We start from the raw sequence: 14206 nt of genomic DNA, 5'->3' as shown, positions 1-14206 counted from the left end.
GGATATGTTAATTAACTTGGTTTAATCATTCTACATTGTATATATTACTCCATAAATGTGTACAGTTATAATTTGTCAATTAAAAGTAATATTAATTTTAAAAGTACAGAATAATATTTATAATGGCACATTTTTTAATAACAAAACACTAGAAATAACCCAAATATTCATTAATGTTATAAGGATAGACAAATTACAGCACATTGCTTATAGTGAAATTCTATATATATAGCAAGAGAAAACTAATGAGCTACACCTACACACAGTGACATGGATGAATCTCACAAACATAATGTTGAATGAAAGAAACCAGACACAAAAGAACATGTATTACTTGATTCCATTCTTCTAGGGTGTTAGTAAAGTTCTATTTCTTGACCTAGTTGGTGATTGTACGTGTCTGTTTACTCTAAAAATTCATTGAGCTGTGTACTTATAATTTGTGCACCTTTTAAAATGTTATATTTTAATTTAAAAGTTAGTTTATAAAAACTAAATTTACAAGCACAGTAGCAATAAGATTAAAATAATCAAATGCAGAAAATTCTTGAAATTAAAAAAAGTATAAGATGTGTCAAAATTAGCATCTATGCATAAATAAATCACAGTTACTGTGCATTTTTTCTTTATTGATTTATGAATTTAATTTCACTTCAAGTACTGAAACATTTTAAAGATAGCTTAGTGTTCTCAAATTTGCACCTAGGATGTTAACCATGAGGGCATAGTGAAAACTCACAAATAGTCGATCTGTCTAAACTTGTTGGAGTTCTGAGTTTAAAGCAATTTTCTCAGAAGTGAGGCTTAAAATATTTAAGAAAGCTATTTCAACAACCCTGGGTTTGAAATTTAGATTAGGAGTGTTGAAGCACAAAATTAAAAAGTAAATAATAAATCTTTCAGACTTCTGATTCAAGATAATTGAGTGAGTGAACACAGACATTTACCTCTCCTTACAAAAACCACTGAAGAAGAAATATCAAAATAATCATTCCACAGTCTGTTGGGAGTCAGTGATGGGTGTCAGCAGTAGATCCAAAAAGAAAGAAATATCTGGTAGCTATAAATTCAATTGGATCAGACTGACGGTGATACCCAAAAGAGCTGAGAAGCCTAGGAAATTATAACCCTTTCCAATCCCAGCAAAAGCACAGACCTTTCAAGGAGAATTTTCCCATAGAAGCTCAGCAGAGGAAAAAAGTCAGAGGCAGTGGAGCTGAGAGAAGTTGTCAGTAGGCATTCAGCTAAGGACATTGGTGGGGGAGGATTGAGTTAATTATATTCCTGTGTTCATGGCATGCTGTCATCATTGGTCCATGCAAAGCCCAGCTCTTGTGATTTTTTATTCCTTTAGTCTTAGTGTCCATGCTCATTCATATTCCCTCCTTAATTTTTTCCCACTCAACACTATATTTTCACGATATCTGTGTGACTGTGTACAACTAGTCAGACACTTACAATCACTGCACAGTATTCCATGAGTTGCACCCCTGACATTTTACTTACTCAGTCCCTGGTGCTGCACATCTGGATGCCCCCTCCTCCTACTAGTACAAATAATGTTGTGATGGGCATCTTCCACTGTTACCCCACAGACCTCTATGAGAATGTCTCAGGGATACCTAACTAGAAATGGAATTGCTGAGATACAATGTATACAGATTATTAATTTACAATCTAGCTAAATGTTGCCAGATTGTTCACTAGGATGGTCACAAGTCTACACTCCACATTCCCTTCAGCAACGTATAATAATTCCTATTTTCCCACAAGCTTGATGTGATCCACCTTTCTAATGCTTGCTAACCCTAGATAGGTGCAAAATGATATGCCTGGCTTTAGTTTGCATTTCTCTGATTACTAATGACTAAGAGTATATCCTCATATACTGGATATAGTCTTTTTTTTCCTCTTCTGTGAATTGTTATTTCTTTTTCTTTTGCCTGTTTTTCTACTGTAGTAGTTTTTTCTTATTTATTTGCAGGAGTTTTATTTTCTCCCAGTCTATCAACTGACTGTTTACTTTGTCCATATTTTCCCCATTGAACAGAAATCCTTAGTTTTTATATAATCAAATTCATCTTTTTGTTTGTTTTGGAGTTGAATTTAAGATGTCCCATTCCTTTTAGCCACACAGAAATCTCCAGCGTTATCTTCTATTAACTTTACAGCTTTATCTTTCACATTCACATCTTTCATGCGTCTGGAGTCCACTTTGAACATGGTATTAAGTAGGGTCCCCATTTTATTTTTCTTCATTTAGTGAGTTAGTGTTCTTAATACCATCTGCTAAACAGCCCATCCTTTTCCCATTGATTTCTGGTGTTATTTTTATCATATTAAATTCCCACATATACAAGTGCTCTCTCTGAGTTCTCTGTTCCATTCCATGGGTCTATTTCTTCTTGTGCCAGTACCACAACATATTTTTCTTACTATGGCTTTGCAGTAAGTCTTAATATCTCAGTGGATAACTCTCCTCTTTGTTCTTCTTTTCCAAAGGTGATATAGCTATTTGCAGAATTTTATTTCATATTAATTTTAAAGTAAAGTTATTGAGTGTCTCAAAAATCTAGATGCACTCTAGATTTTTGTTACATTTCATAATTAGTGAATATAAACAATTCTTTTCTTTTTTTTTTTTCTTTAAGTTCCGGGATATATGTGCAGAATGTGCAGGTTTGTTACATAGGTACACATGTGCCATGGTGGTTCGCTGCACCTATCAACCCATCATCTAGGTTTTAAGCCCCACATGCATTAGGTATTTGTCCTAATGCTCTCCCTCCCCTTGCCCCCCACCCCCTGACAGGCCCCAGTATGTGATGTTCCCCTCCCTGTGTCCATGTGTTCTCATTAAACAATTATTTTCTATCATACAGAAACCATAGAGTTTCTGTTAAAACTACTAAACTCTTCCATGGTTGCCTGAAAGCAGCCATAGAAAACACATAAAATATTTTCTAAGAGGAAAGAATGTCTCCACAACTATTTGGATTTTCTTTCCTTTTCTTAAATAGAGATAGAGCTTTAAGATTTTTTCATGGAGGTGTTGCATATTTTTGGTTATGTTGATTCCTAGGTACCTCAGAGCAGGATCAGCACACTTTTTCTGTAAAGGACCAGATAACAAATATTTGAGGCTTTGTGGGCCATACAGTTTCTGTTAAAACTACTCAATTCACTCACTGTTGCATGAAAGCTGCCACAGACAATGTGTAACAGGTGTGTCTGGGCTCCAATAAAACCTTATTTACAAAAACAAGTGGTTGGCAGAATTTGGCTGATTGGCCATAGTTTGTCAACCCCAGCTTTACAGGGGTTTTGGTTTGTTTGTTGGTTTATTGTGCTGTCTTGTTGTTGTTGTTGTTGTTGTTGTTGTTGTTGTTTTAATTTTCATTTTTAGGTTTTGTTTTACTATTATAACTGGTATCTCTTTTACAAAAATTATTTATAGGCAGTTGTTGCTAGTGTAGAGAAATTAATACTATTGATTTTGTAAGTTGATCTTACGTTTGGCAAACTCATTTCTTGATCCTATTGGTTTTTCTAGGTAGATATTTGTACAATCTACATATAATGATAGTTTTATCACTTAATGTTCCAATTTTTATAATCTAATTTTGTTTTTCTTTCTCATAACTTTGTCTTGGAGTCCCAGCACTGTATTCAACAGTAGCTGTGATGGAGGTATCTTTCCCTCATTCCTGATCTTAAAAGTTTCTCCAAGGTTTCTCAATCAAATGCAATGTTTGCTGCAAGAATTCGGTATATAACCTTTCCCACAATAAGGAAAATCCCTTTTTACTCCTAGTTTGTGAAGACTTACAACATAAAAAAGATTTTGCATTATGAAATACATTTTCTGCATCAACTGAGAGAATATATTCTTTTCTTCTTTTAGGATTTTGGCATCTACATTCATAAGTGAGATAGGCCTGTGAATCATTTTTCTTTTCCTGAGTTGTCTATGTCCAGTTTTGGAAACCAGAGTTTAGCCTCATAATGTGAAGTGGACTATTTTCTATCTTTCAGTATAATTTATCTAAGATACAAATTATTCCTTTAAAGTTTGATAGAAAGTATGCATAAAAACATATGATCCTAGAAAGGATAAGGGAGTTTTTAATTGTATAAAATTGTTTTAATGCTTCCTGCTCTTTTTCACCTTCTGTTTTTATTGAGGTGTGATTGACAAATAAACATTGTATATATTTCATGTGTGCAATGTGATGATTTGATAGACCTTTACATTGTGAAATGATTCCCTCAATCAAGTTAATTAACCTATCCATCACCCCACTTATTTATGGGACATCTTAAATTAAACTCCAAAACAAACAAAAAGATGAATTTGATTATATAAAAACTGAGGATTTCTGTTCAATGGGGAAAATATGGACAAAGTAAACAGTCAGCTGATAGACTGGGAGAAAATAAAACTCCTGCAAATGAATAAGAAAAAACTACTACAGTAGAAAAATAGGCAAAAGGAAAAGAAATAACAATTCACAGAAGAGGGAAAAAAAGACTATATCCAGTATATGAGGATATACTCTTAGTCATTAGTAATTAGAGAAATGCAAACTAAAGCCAGGCATATCATTTTGCACCTATCTAAGGTTAGCAAGCATTAGAAAGGTGGATCACATCAAGCTTGTGGGAAAATAGGAATTATTTTTATTTTTGGTGAGAACATTTGAGATCTCCTCTCTTAGCAAATTTCAAGTATATAACACAGCATTATTAACTATTGTCACTGTGCTGTATATTAGAGCTCCAGAACTAATTCATCCTGCACAACTGAAACTTTGTCCCATTTGTGACAACATGGATGAACCTGGAGGACATTATGTTAAGTGAAATAAGTCATACACAGAGAAATACTGCATAATCTTACTCATATGTGGAATCTGGAAAAGTTAAACTCATAGAAATAGAGAGTAGAACAATGTTTGCCAGGGGCTGGGTGTGGGGGAAGGGGAGAATGTTGGTTAAAGGGTACAAACTTTTCACCAACTTCTTAAGTGGATTTTAGCATTTAAAATATTTTTTCCAGAAAATACTCATCTGATTTTCAAATGTAATTGCTTAATGTTATTCATTGTGATGGTTAATATTGAGTGTCAACTTGATTGGATTGAAGGATGGAAAGTATTGTTCCTGGGTGTGTCTGTGAGGATGTTGCCAAAGGAAATTAACATTTGAGTCAGTGGACTGGGAGAGGCAGACCCACCCTCAATCTAGGTGGGCACCATCTAGTCAGGTGCTAGCGTGGCTAGAACAAAAGCAGGCAGAGGAACATGGAAGGACTAGACTGACTGAGTCTTCCAGCCTTCATCTTTCTCCCATGCTGAATGCTTTCTGCCCTCGAACATCAGACTCCAAGTTCTTCAGCTTTTGGACTCTTGGACTTACACCAAGAGTCCAAAAGCTGAAGAACTTTTCAATGGTTTGCCAGGGGCTCTCAGGCCTTCGGCCACAGACCAAAGGCGACTGTCAGCTTCCCTACTTTTGAGGTTTTGGGATTCAGACTGGCTTCCTTGTTCCTCAGCTTGCTGACAGCCTATTGTGGGACTTTATTTTGTGATCATGTGAGTCAATACTACTTAATAAATTCCCTTTCATATATATATCTATCCTATTAGTCCTGTCCCTCTAGAGAACCCTAACTAATACATTCATCTTGCTCTTTTATTATTTTTATATTTTATTATTTTTAGTCTCTATTTTACCTGTAGTTTTAAAACTTCTTGACTTGAAAGTGTAGTTCATTTCATTTCAACATTTCTTGTTTCTTGATAAATGCATTAATAGCTATAAATTTCTCCCTAATTGAGGACGTTGTTCTGTGTCCCACAAAATTTGACAAGTAGTGTTTTCATTGTAATTTTCTTGAATTTCATTTTAATGCTTTACTTATTAACCAAAAGGGTTTTTAGTATTATACTATTCAATTCCCAGCCTCACCAGATTTTTTAGCAATTCTTTTATTTTATGTTCTAATTTTATTACATTATAGTAGGAGAACATAGGTGTTTAATATTGATACTTTGGAATTTATTGAAAGTTCCTTTGTGGCCTATTACATCATCAATTTTTGAAAATATGTTCAAAAGGGATGTGTTGAACTTAGTTAATATCTAATGGCTGAAGATAATTCATTCGTATATTCAGACTTCCCATGTCTATTTGTTTTTTATTGCTTAACTTATTAATTTTAAAAAGTCTGTTTAAATGCCCAAATAAATAATTGTTGAAAATTTTGTTTTTACCTATGACACTGTGAATAGTTGCTTTATACATTTTGAGGTTATATTGTTAGATACATACACATTCACAATTGTTTTTTCCTTCTGATTGTGTATTATAACTTTCGTTTGTATACAAACACCTTCTATTTTATCAGATATTAAGACTACTGTCCCAGATTCTGTTGGTTGATATCTACTTGGTATATCCTTTCATCTTTTTCATTTTCAACCTTTCTGTACCCTTATGTTTTATTTGTTTAATTTGTTTTATTTGTTTAATTATTTGTAGCTGTCACACATTTTTTAATTGATTAGTTGGCCAAGACAGGTCTTGAGGTGAATATAAAACTATGCGTAGCTTCAGAAAGTTTTTCATTCTTGGCAAGGTGAAGAACTAACACAAGCTGCCAGCTCCCCTCTACCAAAGTCAACCAGGGAGGAATTTAACAAGTGAGAAGAAAGGATAGAACCAAGGAACTAACAAAAATTTCCACAGACTGCCTTGGGAGGCCATAGGCAGTCATGAATTTGTACATCTAGAAAGGGCGGAAGTGTGGCGTAGCAGGCAGGCAAACAGTAGGGATTCGATATGCTGGGGGAGACCCTTGAGGTTCTCCTCTTACCCTTTCTCCACATTCTCCCAATATAATCAGCTCCCACACACAGAAAAGGTGACAACAGCCTAGAGTGCCAATATCAATGGGCCTCTCTTAAAGTAGCACAAAAGTATCCTTGCAGTAAGAATTTGATTTAAAAAACAACAACAACACAGGTATGGATTGGTGAGAGCTACCCAGATAATCACTCCTCCTTTCTTCCTCTTTAAGTTCCCAGAGCTGGTAGACTGCAGTTTAAGGAGAGTACCACCTCCTAATGTGTCCTTCTTTAAATATTTAAAGAAAGGATTTAGAAGGATTAGAAGTATTGCCTTGTGGAGTGGTAACAAATGGTTCTGTGGTTTCTGAGCCATTCCATACTTGAGTTCATCCACTCTTCTCTCCTTAAAATTATCATGAGGGCTATAAACAACTAGAGTCTAGGTTTCATCCACTCCTAATATCCATCACTAGAGAGAGTAGCTGGTACCCAAGGAATATGGCCATGCTGGACAAAATAATTTTATCCCTGATTCATACAACAGCTACAAAAGAAAAACAGCAAATTAAACAATGTATACCACATGGAGCAGTCATTGGAATAGATGGCATATTAAATATCCTCAAATAGATAAGGAAAGTTATTTGAATGATGAAGCAGTAAAAAGACTTTAAAAAGAGCCAAGTGAAAATGTTAATTATAAAAAAATCATAGCAATAAAAGTCTTAACAGCTAGGATATATAGCAGGATGGACATAGCTAATGACCAAATTACCAAGCTAGAGATCAGATTGAAGTATGTTTCCATAAGACAACAGGAAAAGATAAGAAAAAATATATAAAATAAAAACTAAGTAATATGGAGGATTAAAGTGACGAAATCCTGAAAATAGCAGTGTCATAAAGAAAAAATAATGTGTGGGTGTCAGCAAACTACAGCCTGCAGGACAAATCCAGCATCTCACCTAGTTTTGTAAAGAGAGTTTTATTGAAACACGGCATTACCCATTATTTGTTGCCTATGATTGCTTTCATTCTACAATGGCAGATTGAGTGGTTATGACAGAGACCATTTGGGCCACAAAGCCTAAAATACTTACTATGTGGCCCTTTACAGAAAAAAAAAATGTGTTGATCCCTGCCCTAATTAGCATACCTCAGAATTAATGCCATACATGGGTGAAATGAGACAGGATGACCATAATAGACATTCCCATTCAGGAAAAGGAAGATTAAAAAATACATAGCATTCACTGGTTCATAGCAATCCTGAAGCCCCTAGGATCTTGAAGATTACTTACTCTGGGTATCCTTATGGCATGGAATGGGTGTCAATCTCATCTAAATCTTAAAAGTAGCATGGGAAACCCATCCAGCTTTGAAGATAGTTATTTTTGGAGACATTTCTGTGACTTCAGATTGCATAATCAAGGAAACTAGATGGCAAAGCTCTCTAAATAACTCTGAAGCTGCTGCATGCTTGAATACTCTGTTGGAATAATGCAGGAGAAGTAGGTAAGTTTGAAAACAGATAAGGACTGAGGAGCAAGAAGAGTGGAGGTTTAGAAGGGAGGGATGGTAGGAAACCAAAACAGAGAGAAAGCACAAAGGAACCCAGGATCAGTACATTCCTTCTGAAGGTGTGAGGGAGGGAGTTGAAGACAGGCATGACACCAGTAAAGACTCTCCATTGTTCCATACAGGCCTCTGTGCCAGGTGCACCAGGCATCTTGTTGCTTCAAGTTCTTTACCCTGATAAGTACAGAAATGCTCTGTCCCTACACCCTATCTCAAAAGTTCCTAAAGATAAAGGAAAACCTGCCACTACTCTCACACTGAAATTTATTCTTTCATCTCAGTTTTTCACCTGCTATGAAATCCACAATCCCAGAAGTTCATTAGTAATTGTTGAACATTCGGAATCCTAAGCTGTTTAAATTGATGACTTTGTCATATCTTAGCTTTATTTGTATGAAGCTTTATAAATAACTATTCCTCAGCACACGCAACTGCCCCATTCATTAGCATTTGAGACTATAGAGGTGACAATAGGCTCTCTTGAAAGATGGTTTTCAAAATTACAGCTCCTTATATATATGGCTCTGAATAATAATAGGACCCAAAACTACACATCAGGGCACAAGTCTGTAAGCTTTGAAAGTTTCAGGAAAGAGATGTTCAAGAATCAATTAAAATCTCTCCTATACCTAAAAAGAATAAGTCAGTGTGAGTTCATAAGTGTTTCCAAATTAGCTGATGTTCCCCTTTTCTTAAATGCAGGAGCAGTTACCTTCAGTTAGTAGTGAGGCCTTGGCCTAGTAACTGTCAAGCACTTTCTGGGTGTAGAAGACTAGGAAGACAGTGTCAATTAGCTGCACACACTTGCAGGTTAACTCTTGCTACACTTGCAGGTCACTTCTGCCTTCTGTAATGCCTTCTAGAATATTCTGGACTCCTAGAAGTTTGTTCAAGATTGGGGCACTCTACGAATTTCCCTAGATCCCAGAAAATAGAAGTTCAATTTCAACTGAATTTTTGCTGACACTGATTCTGCCTTGAAGGGGTGTGTATGTATGTATGTGTGTGTGTGTGTGTGTGTGTCTGTGTGTCTGTGTGTTTTCAAGAAAAAGAAATACTAAATTGTGAGGTAAGCATGCACCAAAAGTGATGTCCATAAAACTAAGAAATCAGTGCAGCATTCTGCAGAATCACTTTAAACAACATTCTTCTTTCTTTTTTTCTGCTGCTCCTACAAGCTGATTACAAAAGCAGACAGAGTTAGCTCTGAGTTTCCAAGTGGAAAAATATAATACTAGACTTTCAATAGCATCTCAAATTGAAATCAGTTAAAAGAATTACAGGTTGCAGAAAAATATGTATTTGTTTACATTTTTCTTCAGCACAAACATTTAGTAACCTAGGGTCTAAAAAGTTCTTTTACATGTCACTTTAAAAACAATCAACCATTTTTATTTTCAGAGCAAAGTCTCAAAAGAAAAAGAAAAGGAGAAAACTAGATTTTTAAAAATTCCTACCTATAGGTCCCATGGTTTTACAAGTATAACTCCATGTGCATTATTTATGGTATAAAATTTTTCCACCGAGGCCTGTTTTTACTTTAAGGGGGAGGATGAGTGCTTACTTTCAGTTTCATGTAAATTTTCTCTCCAATTATAGCTCACTTGTGGAGACTTTGTCCTATGGCTAAACTGACATGCTGACTCATTTCACCAACAGTGTCTTAAGCCAGCACCATTTTCCACTGTGGCTTAAGCCCTGGAGTTGCTCCTCAAATAAGCTTCTCCCTCTCTCTCTCTCTCCCTCCCTCCCTCCCTCCCTCCTAACTCCCTCACTCCCTCACTCCCTCTCTCTCCCCAGGCCCTGGAGAGCCAGAGAGAGTTCATCCATGGCATAGTAAAGTTAATGAGGTAGTCAACCAAAGTTCAGAGCAAGTTTTCCCGCCCCCGGCTGGCAGTCAGCCACTCCATTCTGCCAGCACTCAAAGTTGGCTTCTCAGAAAATATATTCCAAAGCTGGCACTTTACCTCAGGAGAATTTAGTCAAAGCATTTGGCATATCAGATTGTCTAAAACACAAGGTTAAGAGCTCAAAATAGCCAGCCTATTCCAAGAGTGTCTTAAATTAAGGAACATAATTATTAAAAGATTCTGCTACAATTGGGCATGAAAACCATACCCTTCCATGAAGTAACTAGGCAAGACTACTTTTCCTCCTGATAAATGAACAAATATTTAAGGGGCACGCACACTGTTCCTCTACTGTGGGAATACAAAGAAAAATAAGACACAGTCATCCCCGTCAAAGAGCTTAAAATTTAATTAGAGAAACAAGACATAAACATTTAAAAACAACCACTTACAAAATTAGAATACAAGGTCTGGATTAATAACTCCGTATGTTCAATGTCCAGTTTGCAGAATGTGAAAAAGTTACCTGCGTTCTCTTTTCAAAACCTTTTTGAAGTCTGATACGCATACAGAAAAGTGCACACATCATAACTTTACAGCTCAGTGAATTTTCAGAAACTGAACACGCCCAGGTAACCAACACTCAGATTAAGTAAAAGAACATCACCAGCATCCCAAAGCCTCCCCTTTTGCCCCTTTCCAGTCGCTAGTCTCCTCTGAGAGTGACCCTTGTCCTAACTTGTCTCATAGATTCTGTTTTGCCTGTTTTTGTACTTTATATAAGGGGAATCATGCAGTATGTATTCTTTCTGTGTCTGGCTTTTTTGGCTCAACATTATGTTTAAGAGATTCATCCATATCATCATTCAGAGTTGTAGTTCAGTCTCATTGCTGTGTAGTATTCCATTTCATAAATATTACAAAATGCGTCTATCCATTTCAGGATTTGGGAACATCTACATATGATGAGTAGTGTTCATGACTTTTGGTGAATGTGTGGACATATTTATGTTAGGAACATACCAGGGGCAGGACGGCTGGGTCATCCAGTAGGCATATGCTCAGCTTCCACGGATACTGCCAAACTGATTTCCAAAGTGGTGGTGCCATTTGACCCTGCCATCAGCAACATATGAGCCTTCCTGCCACCTTACATCCATGCCAGCATTCAGTATGTTCTACAGGACAACCTTTTGACAACACATTGATGGAGGACAGCACGGCTTTGAGCAGAGGCCAGCAGGGATTCAGGGCCCGGTCTCTGGGTGACTGCCAGATCTCTTCCTTCAAAAAGAACACCTGAGGACTGTGGAGGCTCAAGCATGACACCAGAAGCACAGTTCCCAACCTTATCCCCAGTAAGTCATCAAACCAGCCACATGCACATGTGCAATCTTTTCCAATGCAAAAGAAGTCACTTTGGGTCTCCTAAAGCAAATAAATAAAACAGGAGAGAGGAGGCAGAGTGAGATGGCCAAATAGAACCCTCCAGAGATCACCACACCCCCACAGGAACACCAAATTGAACAACTATCCACACAAGAAAGCACCTTCATAAGAACCAAAAATCAGGTGAGCAATTATAGTACCTGGTTTGAACATCATATTAAGGAAAGAGGCCCTGAAGAGGGTAGGAAAGACAGTCTTGAATTGTCTACATCACCACTCCCTTACCCCCGACAGAACTGGCCACAAGGTGCAGAGAGAGAATCTGTCTGCTTGGGGGAGGGACAGCACAGCAATTGTGGGACTTTGCAATGGAACTCAGTGCTTTCCTGACACAGTGGAAAGCAACACATGGCAGAATTCAGCAGGCTTCCACAGAGGGGGCATTTAGACCAGCCCAAGTTAGAGGGGATTTGTCCATCCTAGCTGTCAAAACCGAGTTCTGGCTAGCCCCACTACTATGGACTAAAGCGCTCTGTGGTCCTAAATAAACTTCAAAGGCCATGTAGGCCACACGGACTGCAATTCCTAGGAAAGTTCTGATGCTGTGCTGGGCTCAGAGCCAGTGGACTTGTGGTGCACACAGCCCAGTGAGACACCAGCTGGGGCAACCAAGGGAGTGCTTGTACCATTCCTCCCCCAACCCCAGGCAACATAGCTAGCAGCTCCAGGATTTAACCATGAAGAAATTCAAAACTTGAACAGACCAATAACAAGTAATGAGATCAAAGCCATAATAATACAAAGTCTCACATTAAAGAAAAACCCAGGATCCAATGGCCTCACTGCTGAATTCTACCAAACATTTGAAGAAAAACTAATACCAATCCTACTCAAAGTCTTCTGAGAAATGGAATAGTAGAAAATACTTCCAAACTGATTCTACAAGGCCGGTCTTACCCTGATACCAAAACCAGACAAATACACGTCAAAAAAATGCAGACCAATATCCCTGATGAACATTGATACAAAAATCCTCAACAAATACAAGCAAACTAAATTTCACAAAACGTTTAAAAAAAATTATTCATCATGGCCAAGTGAGATTTATCCCAGAAATGCAAGGATGGCTCAGCATATGCAAAGCAATTGATATATGATACATCATATCCACAGAATGAAGGGCAAAACCATATTATAATTTCAACTGATGCTGAAAAAGCATTTGAAGAAGTTCAACATCCCTTCATGATATACGCCCTCAAAAAACTAAGTATAGAAGGAACATACTTCAATGCAATAAAAGCCATATACAACAGAACCACATCTAATATCATACTGAATGGGAAAAAACTGAAAGCCTTTCCTTTAATACCTAGAATGAGGCCAGGATGTCCACTTTCAAAACTGTTACTCAACATAGTACTGGAAGTCCTAGCTAGAGAAATCAGACAAGAGAAAGAAATAATGGGCATCCAAATAGGAAAGGAAGAAGTCAAATTATCCTTGTTTGCAAATGACATGATCTTATATTTGGAAAAAACTGAAGACTCCACCAAAAAACTCTCAGAATTTATAAACAAATTCAGTAAAGTTACAGGATGTGAAATCAACATACAAAAATCAGCAGCATTTCTATGTGCCAACAGTGAGCAATCTGAAAAAGAAATAAAAAAAGTAATCCTATTTACATTAGCTACAAATAAAATAAGATACCTACAAATAAACTTCAACAAAGAACTAAACGTTCTCTATAGTAATATATAAAACATTGATGAAAGAAATTGGACACCAAAAAGAAAAGAAATACCATGTTCCTGAGTTGGAAGAATCAATATTGCAAAAATGTCCATACTACACAAAGCAATCTACAGATTCAATGCAATCTCTATCAAAATATCAATGACATTCTTCACAGAAATAGAAAAAATAATCCTAAAATTCATATTCATGAACCACAAAAGACCTGGAGTAGCCAAAGCCATTCTGAACAAAGAGATCAAAACTGGAGGAATCACATTACCTGATTTTAAATTATAATACAGAACTATAGTTAGCAAAACAGCATGGTACTGACATATAAGCAGACATATAGACCAATGGAAAATAATAGAAAACCCAGAAACAAATGTATACATCCACAGCAAACTCATTTTTGACAAACATGTCAAGAATATAAACTGAGGAAAAAGACAGTCTCTTCAATAAATGATGCTGGGAAAACTGGATATCCATTTGTAGGAGAATGAAACTAGGCTTCTATCTCTCACCATATACAAAAGTCAAAATGGATTAAAGACTTAAATCTAAAATCTCAGCCCATGAAACTACTACAGTAAAAAATTGGGGAAAATCTCCAGGACATTGTTCTGGGCAAAGATTTCTTGAGTAATACCCCACAAGCATGGGCAACCAAAGCAAAAATAGACAAATGGGATCACATCAACTTAAAAAGCTTCTTCACAGCAAAGGAAACAATCAACAAAGTGAAGAGACAACCCACAGAATGGGAGAAAATATTTGCAAACTACCCATCTCATA

Source organism: Pan paniscus, chromosome X (assembly GCF_029289425.2).
Source record: "Pan paniscus chromosome X, NHGRI_mPanPan1-v2.0_pri, whole genome shotgun sequence".
Taxonomy (NCBI): domain Eukaryota; kingdom Metazoa; phylum Chordata; class Mammalia; order Primates; family Hominidae; genus Pan; species Pan paniscus.
Note: the sequence above shows the minus strand (reverse complement) of the source record.